The sequence below is a fragment of the Saimiri boliviensis genome, chromosome 14 (genome assembly GCF_048565385.1).
Source record: "Saimiri boliviensis isolate mSaiBol1 chromosome 14, mSaiBol1.pri, whole genome shotgun sequence".
Lineage (NCBI taxonomy): Eukaryota > Metazoa > Chordata > Mammalia > Primates > Cebidae > Saimiri > Saimiri boliviensis.
Genome location: NC_133462.1, coordinates 81,527,665 through 81,538,343, shown reverse-complemented (window position 1 = coordinate 81,538,343; position 10,679 = coordinate 81,527,665). Strand labels below are relative to the sequence as shown.

General features: G+C 43.9%; 1 long non-coding RNA gene across 1 annotated transcript in view; it reads left to right on the top strand.

Moving 5' to 3' along the window:
- LOC141581090 (uncharacterized) overlaps positions 1–9,056 on the top strand; it is a 60,921-nt gene extending 51,865 nt beyond the window's left edge. Inside the window, exon 3 of the long non-coding RNA XR_012513600.1 lies at positions 3,049–9,056. This is a non-coding gene — a long non-coding RNA (uncharacterized LOC141581090). The remainder of the gene's footprint in view (positions 1–3,048) is intronic.
- Positions 9,057–10,679: the final 1,623 nt, after the last annotated feature.

Genomic DNA, 10,679 nt, shown 5'->3' with positions numbered 1-10,679 from the left:
ACTACACACTGGGGTCCGTTGGGGGGAAATGGGGGAGGGGCGGGGGGGTGGGGAGGTGGGAAGAGATAGCATGGGGAGAAATGACAGATACAGGTGAGGGGACGGAAGGCAGCAAACCACACTGCCAAGTGTGTACCTATGCAACAATCTTGCATGTTCATCACATGTACCCCAAAACCTAAAATGCAATTAAAAAAAAAAAAAGATGCAATTTGTATCTCAGATAGATAAAACTCACCTTCAAGATGAAATATTGCTGAGAAACACTCCTTTTTCTTGGGCTAAAGTTATTTTGACTTTTAATATTACAGTGGATTGTGCAAATGGTCATCAAGTCTCCTCCTCCCTGTTATCCACACCCTTGCACACAGTTTTGTAGCTTCTCCCATCTGTAGGTGAAGTCTTCCTCCATCCCTATGTCTGGGTTGTCTGTGTGACCTTTGGCCAATGGAACAGTTGAAAATGAGATGTAAGCAGAAACTGGAGAAGCAAATGTTCACCGGAACTTGCCCCGTTGCTGTGTTTGGAACCTTCCTGCACCACTGAATCAGCCCAAGGTAGCCTACTGGATGAGGGATGTCATGAATGTAGTCCCTTCATTCCTGTTGCTGGCCTATGGCAGCGCATTTGCAGAACCAGCCTACAAGCTGAATGGTAGCAGACTACAGACATGTAAAGTGAGCCCAGCCAAGGTCAGTGAACAATCAGCCAGCTGAGCCCAGCCCAAATCGGTAATCCACAACATAATGAACTAATAGATGGCTATTGTTAAACTACTAAGTTTTAGTGTAGTTTTTTTACATAGAAAAAATTAACTGATTAAGATATCCAGCCTCGTGCATGGAAAGGAAAATTCCAGCATGAATTTCTTAACCTCGTGCTGAAGGATAGCCATATAAGCTCTTGTCATTCAGGGGCTTATCTGACAGCACAGTGACTCAGAAGAGTTTTCATACTGGCTTTCAGTTCTGAACAAGTGCATACAATCTTTTGGGCTGTGTTTACATTTTCTTTGGTGAAAAATTACCTATGACTACAGTCTTCTTGAGCTCACATTAGTCCAAGAACTTATGGCAGAGACTGCTAATTTTCCTCCAGTATCCATTCTTCCCTTTGCAAAGATTGGAGGAGCCAGACTGTCTGGTAATTCAAATCTCACGTCATTACTTATTACCTGCGTAAACTTGGGCAAGTTATTCATGTCTCTGTGTCTGCCTTTCCTCATTTCCTTAAAAGGAGTAATAATGGTGTCTCCCTTGTAGCATTGTTGTGATGATTAAAGGAGATAAAACAGAAAAAACTTGCTATTTCATGATAATTGAGGTCTAAAAAAGTCAATGATGTGAAATACAGGGCCACGTTTTTGCAAGGTTAATGAAATGACAGGGGTGAGAATGTGCAGAGAGCTGGCTGAGATTCCGAGGGACAGGGCTGTACAGTATAAATTCCTTCCAGTCCTGGCCACAGTTTAGCATTATGTGATGCCATCTGATAGCTCTATATCTTAAATTTTAATGGGGACAATTTAGGGTGCTGTAGATGGCTACATTTTCCAGGGTAGTGGCAGGAATTTAGAATCTTCCAGTTACTTGGTGACTGTGTCATCAGCCTGACCCAGAGATATTAAGCAGGTATAATTTTAAGAATGCCAGGATTTGACCTCTGATCCCCCACTTCCAGAAATGGGGCTGGCTGCTGTTTCCCTGCTTAGTCTCTTCCCCCTTCATGCCCTTACAAAAAAAAAAGGACAACTTCCTTTCTGCCACCTTTATGTATTCTAGTTCAGGGTCTAGTATTAAGCTATCTTCACCCATGCTGATTAGGGTTGTCACCTTGAGAAATGGCAGAATAAGAAGGTGAGAGGAGCTTGGGTCCCTGTGGAGCCTCGCAGAGCAAAGTGGAGCTTTGTACTACCTATCAGATTGGACTTTTACATGAGAGAAACAAATCTCTATCTTACTTAAGCCATTGTTTTTATTTTTGTCAGCCAAACCAACATCCTAACATAGTACTGCTCTTATAACTAATTCAGTTTTTTGAGTAAGTATGGAGACTGGATGCATTCACTTCCTATTGCTGCTGTAACAAATTGCTGTACCTTAGTGGCTTCAAACAACTCACATTTATTATCTTTCGACTCTGGGGGGCAGAAGGCCTAAAATCAAGACATTGACAAAGCTACGTTTCTTCTGGGACTTTAGGGGAGGAATCTGTTCCGTAGCCTTTTCCCGTTTCCAGGGGCTGCTCACATTCCTTGGCTCGTGGCCCCTTCTTCCCTCTGTAAAGCCAGCAATGCCAGGTTGGGTACTCTTGTCACATCACTCCAATCTTATTCCTATCATCACAGATCCCTCTGACCCTCCTTTTTTGCCTCCTCCTTCCATTTATATGGACTCTTGTGACTACATTGGGCCCACTCAGATAGTAAAGAATAATCTTTTCATCTCAGTGTCATCAGATCAATAATTTTAGCTCCATCTGCAACCTTAATTCTCCTTTGCCATGTCACCTAACAGATTCACAGATTCCACGATAGGGACATCTTTGGGGACCAGTATTCTGCCTATCACTCTGAACAAACCATGCCCTTGTTCTAAGAGCCACTTCTTCCTTATGTGGACTGAAGCCTTCAATTTTAATGTTGGAGAGCAATTACTTCTTGTCAAAGTACTCTGAGGGAGATACGACTAAGCTTTCAAGACCCCTGAATTATTTAGCTCCTGTAATTCTGACTTTCATATTCTAAAGTAAATGAAAGAGAATTACAACCCATACAGGTAAGTATAGATGAACTCATATCTTCCTCCGAGATTCATAACTCTTCAGGTTCAGGACTTGTCAAGCTTCTCTTTGTTTGTTGAGACTGTTGCAAACTATTTACAAGCTATGAGTCCTCAGCTATCTTGAGCTAGTATTAGGATTCAGATCACATAATTGTCAATAGAAAGACACAAACTGAACCATGTTGCTTCTATTGAAATCCTAATAATTCTAACTGCATTTTGAAAAAAACTTTGTTTTAATTTCTTTTTCTTAATTTCACGACAGGTAATAACTGCATCTTACAACCTATAGTGTTTGCAGGTGAGTCTGTTATTGTGAAAGAAGCATGCACTTGGCCAGGTGCGGTGGCTCATGCTTGTAATCCAGCACTTTGGGAGGCTGAGGCGGATGGATCATGAGATCAGGAGTTCAAGACCAGCCTGGCCAACATGGTAAAACCCTGCCCCTACTAAAAATACCAAAAAAAAAAATTAGCTGGGTGTGGTGGTGGGCACCTGTAATTCCAGCTACTCAGGAGGCTGAGGCAGGAGAATCGCTTGAACCTGGGAGGCAGAGGTTGCAGTGAGCTGAGACCATGCCATTGCACTCCAGCCTGGGTGGCAGAGTGAGACTGTGTCAAAAAAAAAAAAAAAAAAAAAAAAAAAAGAAAGAAAGAAAGAAAGAAAGAAAAGAAAAGAAAAAAACAAGCATGCACTTTTGAGGCTAAAAGATCTGAGTTGAAATCTCTACGATTCATTATTTGTGCAATCTTTTTCCAGTTATTTAAGCCTTCTCAATCTCAGTTTCTTCATCTGTAACATGTGTTTTGTGCATACACTGTAGGGTTGTTCTGAGGACTGTAGAGATTGTTTTTAAAACACTTCTAATAATTCATGTTTATTAAATAGTCAAGATTATTTATCCTCCAAGTATATATGAGCACCTAACAGAGTAGGACCATCTTCCATGCTGGCCTCTGTGAGGAATACAAAGGGTATAAAACACATCTGTCATATGAAGCAGTTGAGACATCATGATAAGACCTCTCAATTAAAGCAAAAAAAGGAAGGCATATGATCTCGACCAGTTTTTTTTTTTTTTTTTTTTTTTCTGGGCTTTAATGTCCTAATCTAAAAAAAATAACAACTAGATTAGATAAGCCACAATGTTTCTTCCAGTATTGACTTTCTGTTGTTTTAAGAATCATCCTCATTGTTGGTAAGTACGATTAACCCGTGAAATAAATAGGAATTTAACCAACTGAAAATGCTAGCTATGTAGGAAGGCCCAAAGGCACATGCCAGGAATGAAAAGTTGTCCGGTCTAGTGCTGACCTCATAGCTGGAGCTGAGGACCTTGCAAATGACTTAACTGTCATTCAACCATATCACATTTAGTGCCTCCTTTGGACTTGCACTGTAGCCTGGAGCCAAAGGGCACTGTGAACTCGAACAAAGTGGTAGGCTGCTGATGGGAAGAGAAACTGCACACAAAACACATAGGAGGCAGTCACTTCAGCCACAGAAGTGCACCAAAGGGAAGCGCTGAGCTAAATTATAGCCACTGGAATACCATCAGTGCTGAGTTAGTCATCCAACACTAATGAAAATCTTCCACTTGTTCACAATATTTTCTGTTACTCTTTGCTTTTTGTTCTTCTCTTTGGGAAATAACAGGACATTTTCAACTTGGCGCTATTGGATTTGAGGCTTTCTTTGAATGTACAATTTTCTACCAGATCACAGCAAGAGTAAATTATATGTCAATCAGTGATTTCATAACAAAACTAATCTCCATTTGACGAAAGGAACAAAATGTGGCAATGTAGTCAAGAACATCCTCTTATGCAGAGTAACGGGCTCAAGTACAAAGCTAAGGAGGATCAAGCCCAGAAACAGCTACGAGAGACGGGCTGTGAATTTGAGGCTGCCTATGGTGACAGCTCCCTAAGGGGATGAGAAGGGCCAGGAAGTGGCATCTGGGGAGGGTGACTGACATTTCTTTGTGTAGGTACTAATGGGAGAGCCAGCAAACTCAAACTCCGTGCAAAGTAAGAGTCCATGCCTGATATACACAAATACAGAAGAGGTTGCCATACATGTGGGATTTCAACAGTTTGAGAATACAGGGTGCTTAGTTGATAGAGATGCACAATGAACATCAGCTGGTAAATAGTCACTGTTCATTGAAGCAACTCAGTTGTGTTGTCTCTCAGTGTCCCATTGGGAGGCCCTGGAGTTAGAAATTACCTGCCCAGCCAGGCACGATGGCTCACTGTGCTTTGCCCCACCAGCCACATAGGATAGGTGGCCTTTGCTGTAATCACCAAACTTTGGCTGGTGCAAGACAAAGTGAGGTGCTTGAGGGAAGAGAGTGACCCTGTAGAGTGATCCCAGGCTTGGGAGGCCAACCCATGTCTGCCTTTTGGATCTACTGTTTCCTAACACTTGGTGAAATCTACAGGCTATTCAAAGGATGCTGGTGAAATAAAAGTGACAGACAACAAACAAACCAAACCTGTTGGCATCCATTTGGTCAGAAGAGCCAACCTTCCAAACATAAGAATGATTTTGAGGAGATAGAGCATCCAGAGAGAGACAGAAGCTGGTAAGCAGAGGTTTTGTGTTTTCAAGCTGTTTGTCCTGGGACAAGTTGCTTAACTTGCAAAGCCTCGGAATCCTTACTTGCCAACAAGCTGATGAGACTGACAGCCTGCTTATTGGGAAGACTGAGTGAGGTCATGAAAGTAAAGCCCTTAGCTTAGTGCCTGGCCTCTAGGAAGCTCTGTATAAAGGGGATTATGATTATTGTTGTTACATAACCTAGCTGGGACAGAGCCGTTTGTTTTCTATCTCCATTTAGTAGCCTATGGAAAACTATCAGGAGGTAGAGGGTTGTGCAAGTCACACATTGCTTCACTGAGCTGAAAACTGAGCTGAAATCCAGCTGACCCACCCCTCTCCCAGAATTTGTCATCTTCCCAGAGGGGCATCATTTTCTCAGTTTGCACAGTGGCATTACGTGGGTTAGCAGAGCCCCTGGAATGAGGGCAGCGTTGACCACTGCATGATGCTTTTTCGGGAGAGTAATATGTCTTGCCCCAAACCCAAGCCAAGGTTCTCTAGAATGAAGATGACGATGAGTGCTTATCCTCTTCCTGAGTGCCTCTGGCTTTATCCGTCTCCCTGGCATGACTCTGACCTCCCGTTACAACCCTAGGATCACAAATACCCAGCTGACTACAATGGAGGTAATTCAAAGTGGTCAGTTTCCAGAGGTTGTAACTTGGACAAACGCAGTCGTGCCCTTATGCCACGTGACAGCAGGAACTCACAACAGACTGGGAGTTCAGAATGGAAGGCACTCGAATCTCTCTCTCTCTCTCTCTCTCTTCCATGTTACGTTCTTTTTCTTTTCTTCTCTCTTTTCCCTTTTCTTTTTGTCTTTTCTCTTTTAGAAACAGTCTCACTTTGTCGTGTGGGCTGGAGTACAATGGCACAATCGAGGCTTACTGCAGCCTTAAACTCCTGACCTCAAGCAATCCTCCTGTATCAGCCTCCTGAATAGCTTGGATTATACCACGCCACCATGCCCCACTAATTTTTAACATTTTTGATAGAGATCCAGAGGTCTCATTATGTTGCCCAGGCTGGTCTCAAACTCCTGGTCTGAAGCAGTCCTCCCATCTCAGCCTCTTAGAGCCCTAGAGTTAAAGGCATGAACCGCTGGGCCCAGGAAACTTCATCCTTTCTTCTGTAGCCCTTTCTTTCAAGTCCCTGAGGCTGGTGCCTTCAGCTCTTCCCTCAGCAAATTTCACTGTTGCCTAAAAGAAGAGGGAATTCCGAAGCTCACTCCAAAACCTTGAGCAACAGGCTTGATGCACATAATTCTCTTCCCTTTCAGGCACTGTGTACTGGGTGGAGCGGGGGAGGAAGACGGGCTCTAGTCTCAGGAGTTGTAGGAAAGTTACCAGTTCTACATCTGCCTCCTGACCAGCGAGTCTGGAGGCTGATTTTCTTACCAGTCTAAGAAGCAAGCAAAGGGGAGGGAGGCAGCGTATGCAGAGATCACATGATGAGAAAGAGAGGAAGTGAGACAGAAGTAGGGGGAAGGTGCCAGGCTTTTTTTTTTTTTTTTTTTTTTTTTTTTTTGACAAGCAGCTCTCATGGGAACTAATAGAGCGAGAACTTACTCATGACCTTTGGGATTCAGGAAGGATCGTCATTCAGGAAGGATCTGCTCCTATGCACCCAAACATTTCCCACCAGGCCCCACTTCCAACATGGGGGATCAAATTTCAACATGATCCTTGGAGAAGACAAATATCCAAGCTGTATTAGAAAGCCAGTACTGAGTGGATGAAGACAGTAGCTCTGCCTCTTCCTCCAGCCTGGTAAATCCCTGCTGTCACTCAGGCAGCAGCCTCGGAGGGGTCTCAGTCCATGCATAGGATTGTCAACACCCCAGTGATTTTCCTCTTAGTGAACAGAGGAAAGCTTTTAGAATTTTAAGCATAAAATCCTATTATTTGTTCAGTCTTAAACAGAAAGGAAATTCTGACATATGCTATAGCATGGATGAACCTTGAGGACATTATGCGAAGTGAAACAAACCAGTCATAAAAAGACAGATCCTGTACGATTCCACTAACGTGAGGCCTAGAGTAGTCAGGTTCATAGAGACAGAAAGCAGAATGGCAGTCTGTGGGAGGGGAATGGAGGGCTGGTGTTAAATGGGTATGAGTTTCTGTTTGGGATGATGAATGGGCTCTGGAGATGGATGGTGGTGGTGTTTGCACAACAATGTCAATGGACTTAATGCCACTGAACTGCACACCAAAAAATAATTACTGTGGTAAATTCTGTGGCATGTATATTTTCCCATCGTAGAATGAGGCAAAATTCTACAATTAAGAGGTGGTGAAAAATACCTGGGAGAAACAGCCACCGTATCACCTGAGGTTTTTCGTTCCAGTGATATTTTCAAAAGTGAAACTGATGCCCCAGACAATCATCTGCCTCCTGAAGATGCCCAGCCTCCTCTAAAGCTTCCAGAATAGCCTCGTTGAACATCAAAACAGAGAAAGCTCTAAGTACCTTGTGGAAAGAGACGCATGAGCCCCAAGGTTCATCTGTTTATTCTCTGTATTCTGCCCTCGTGGTTCGTCCTCATGAACCAAGCCATACCCAGACTCAAGTGGCCCATTTACCGACCCCTGGGATTAACTTCCATGTTTCCATCTTAACTTGGGTTAAAGACATTTTTTTAAAAAGGTAGGAAGAAAGTGACTGATGGAGGGGGATATGAAAAATATATGGTGTCTAAGCTTGTGTTCTTCAAAAAATACTACCTGAGGCCAGAGTTAACATGCAACTCTCTTATTAGGCATCATCCTACCAGGATGCAGGAAAGAGCAAAGGGAAAGATGGAGAGCCACTAGCAGGATGCATTACCAATCAACCTCTGCTGACTGCTCCATCACATGGGGCCAACTTTTCAGAGGCTATAAGACTAACTATGTCTCAGAGCAATGAGTCCAGAAGACAGAAAGCAAGGAAAAATTCACCCTTTGGCTCTTATTTCCTGTTGGTCATAAATTGTTCTACAGAGTGTCCCCCACACTTTAGGTTGAACATGTGTGGTTGAGCGTGACCTTGTGGGTCATGCAACTTCTCATGTCACAGCATCAACTGGGAAGGAGACACAGGGCATAGGCCCCAAGCGTGAGTGAGCTACCATACGGCTATGCTCACTGGAGTTGGTCACAGCCTGTGCAGAGCTGGTCACCACATGGTAACTGGTCCAGAAAGAGGCCAGAGACACAGGTTAGCAACAGAGTTGTTTTTCCCCAGTGAAATCTTAGGCAGAAGCTATCTTAGTACCTTTGCATTGCTATGAAGGAATACCTGAGGCTGGATGACTTATAAAGAGACAGGTTTGCTTGGCTCATGGTTCTGCAGGTAGAAGATACCAGAGGTAGGTGAAACCAAGGCATCCGAAGTGATGTGGGAAAGGTGTGTGGTACACACTGGTAAAGACAATCTACTACAGAGGAGCAAGTTCACACTCAAAGAAGTTCCAGGCCTCAAACTGCCATGAAGATCAGAGGAGGGAGAGGTCACTTAGGTCTGGGTGATGATGACGGAAGGTTTCCAAAAGAGGAAAGAGAAGTGGTCCAGCCAGCATCGTGTGCCAGACACTTATTACGTGTGTTGAGGGATTTGAAGTAGACCCCAAAGCATGAAGAGAATTTTGGCAGATTGTCCTCTTTATTAAACCAAACGTGCATGTAATTTTGTTGTCAGTATTCATTTGTTTTGTGAAAGCATTTTTTCATAAAGTATAAGCCACAATAAAACTCAGCTCAGCCCAGGTTGACTTATCAGGTGTTCCAGTTTAGTGAAATCTGAATTACATGTGCACACGCTGCTCGGTCATCAGGATGCAGGGGAGCCCAGGGGACCAGCGGGGCCTGAGGGGGGATGATGGTGGTGACTGAGCCAGGTGGAGCTGGGCTGGAAAGAAATCACCAGGGAGGAGAACACTGAGCTGTGTCCAAATAGAGAAGGATGGGGATTGGCAGGGGGAAGCTTGGGGAACAGCCATTTGACATGGAGAAAATGACCCTGAAAAGAGGTGATGCTACAAATCCTCTTCTGGCAAGGATAACTAGTCATTTTCTCTTAAAAATGACTCTTCAGGGAATCTTCAGGTAGAGGGATTGGTAAACTAGAAACCAGATGAATAACATTTCAGGCCAAGCAAGTTTATTTCAGTGTCATGCTTGTCCTCTTCAGCACCCAACATGCCTGTCAGTGGCTCCCAGCTCCTCTTTCTCCATCTCGGGGCGAGATTCCAGGGAGCTTATGAGCTAGAAGCAATGCAAATTGACTAGCCATTTGAGTTTCTCAAAGGAACCTCAAGCCTAAACCCAGGCCAGATTCATTCCACAGAACACTAAGGGAATTAGACACACCAGCATTATGTATGCACAGTCCTTAGTAAGAAGTGAGACTCCAGGGTCCCAGGAACCAGCCCTAAGGGAGTGAGAAGAGCAGCCACTGAGTTTGTCTCTGGACAAAGTTGTGAAGAAGGCAGGGCTCATTCTGGTGATCCCTTGACCACTTTGCTGAGCCTCCTCCTAGCCTGACCAACCATCCCCATACAGCAGGGACTTTCCTGGATTTAGCGCTGAAAGTTCCACATTCCAGGAACCCCTCAGGTCCAGGAAAACCAAGACAGTTGGCCACCCTCCCTCCTTCTGAATTCCAGAAGCCCTCTTTCTGTGAGCTCAGAAATGTTCTCTCCCCAAGTGTCTCAGAGCCCTGCCTGGCAGAACTTTTGCTCTGGATGTTTCAACAATGCCTACCCCTATCAAGACACACTTGTCTTCTATGCCATTTAAAAAAGATGTACCCAAATCCAATAAAAATATGGTTCACAAACCCTAGTACCAACAAAGCTAAGGAGGTAATAATGTAAGTGGGTAGAGTGGTCAAAGTTGTTTCGTCAAAGCACTTTACGTTGTGTTCTTTCAACATTCTCTGTTTGCATTTTAAGTTTGTATGACTGCTTGTCACTTTCTACAAGGTGATGTCTCCCTCACCTTCAGTGCGATACACAGTGCATATGCAGGGATAGAGAGCAGACATGTGAGCTCTGTGTTGGAGAGATGGCAGAGAGGAGTGGGAACTACCCCAGTGGAGAATTCCGTCCTGTGGACAGGGGCTCCTGCAGCCCAGCACCTGCCATTGTTGCATGTAGGAGCATGCACTGGGGTGACCAGATTTGCTGATTCTCTGAGGTCAGCTAGAATTTGAAAATGTATGTGAAATCTGCTTTGAAGTGGTAATGCACAATTTAATATATATTTTTTAATTATTTTATTTATTTATTTATTTTGAGACAGAGTTTCA